Source organism: Pteropus alecto, unplaced genomic scaffold (genome assembly GCF_000325575.1).
Source record: "Pteropus alecto unplaced genomic scaffold, ASM32557v1 scaffold116, whole genome shotgun sequence".
Taxonomy (NCBI): domain Eukaryota; kingdom Metazoa; phylum Chordata; class Mammalia; order Chiroptera; family Pteropodidae; genus Pteropus; species Pteropus alecto.
In genome coordinates this window covers 18958-20480 of record NW_006439189.1, presented here as the reverse complement: position 1 = coordinate 20480, position 1523 = coordinate 18958, and the positions used below count along the sequence as shown (strand labels likewise).

Genomic DNA, 1523 nt, shown 5'->3' with positions numbered 1-1523 from the left:
GTCTACGGCCATACCACCCTGAACAAGTCCGATCCCATCTGATCTCAAAAGCTAAGCAGAATCAGGCCTGGTTAGTACTTGGATGGGAGATCACCTAGGAAGACCAGGTGCTGTAGGTGTAAATAAAATAAAAAATAAGGGATTGTAAATTGAGAAGGTCCTTGCAATCTGTGAGGTCAACCAAGGGTTGCCTCGCCTAAAAAAAGAAAAAAAAAATTAAGGTGGCCTCCTACCTCACATGATATATAAAAAATAACTTGAAATGGTTCAGAGACCTAAATATAACAGTGAGAACTATAAACCTCTTACAAGAAAACATAGAAGTAAGTCTTCATGACCTTGGATTTGTCAGTGGTTTCATATATATGGTACCACATACATAAACAAAAAAGGAAAAAATAGATAAAGTGGACTCGATCAAAAGTAAAAACTTTTGTGCTTCAAAGGATACTATCAAAAAAGTGAGAAGACAGAAAAGAAATTGGTGTAGATTATAAAGGCTCTGTTCATCCCTCTGGTGACAAAATCAAAGTTGTGACAGAAACAAGGAGCAAAAAGTAGGGAAAATCACCTGGAATCTAGATGAACAAGCCCTACAACTAAGGAAAGAAGTAAGAAATCACTCTACAACGGGAGGAGGTAGGACGGAGCAAGGACACAAGGCTGCCCAGTCCCTAGCGACTGAGTGGGACGGAGCATGTGGCAGCAGCAGCCAGCAGCTGCAGACCCCTCTTAAAAGGGCTGTGTGTGCAAGTGGACTTTTGCAGTGATGAATCTGCTCACTCTGAACACCAGCGCCTGGTTAGCTGCTCGGGGGCCACCAGGGACTCCAAGGGGACAGACACTGAGTTGTCGGAGTGAGGGTCGAGGCGAGACTCGCTCTGTACAGAAATGCCAGCAATATCCATTGTTCTGTTGAGCCCTACCCACTCCCAGTGCATGGACTCAGTGCCGCCATAGATGAGACCTCATGGAACTGGATAACAGAGGTTGCTCCACCCAGAGGATGCCCTGAAACTTCGCCTCACCCAATTCGCGGTCCCACCCAAGCCACATCCAGGTGTGTCCTCAGCGAGTCTTATGCTCCTTGATGAGCAGTGCCAAAACTCACACTAGTGGCAGCTGGATTCAGTTTCTGGTGTAGTTTCTTGCAACTATAAGCACAGCATCTGCAGATTACTTGCTGAATCTTAACAGGTGGCCCCGGAGGGGCACAGGCTAGGGCTAAACTTGGCCTGCAGCTGAACCCTTCTTAGGACTGTGCCACTGGACACCTATTACACAAAGCCACACTAATAAGACCAGGAGACTTAAGAGCTTTGCTTAGTACGCAGAAACACCGAAAGCCAGCCAAAATGGGAAGACAAAGAAGCAGAAACCATACGAGAGAACGGAACAGAGATCCAAGAATAATAGAATCAAGCAATCTAACAGATGCAGAGTTCAAAACACTGGTTATAAAAATGCTCAATGAACTTAGGGGAAGTGTAGATGAATTCAGTGAGAACTTTAACAAAGAGATA

At 45.1% G+C, this 1523-nt stretch overlaps 1 pseudogene; it reads left to right on the top strand.

Annotated features, from left to right (window-relative positions):
- On the top strand, window positions 1-119 carry LOC112483230 (annotated as a pseudogene).
- The last annotated feature ends 1404 nt before the right edge of the window (window positions 120-1523 follow it).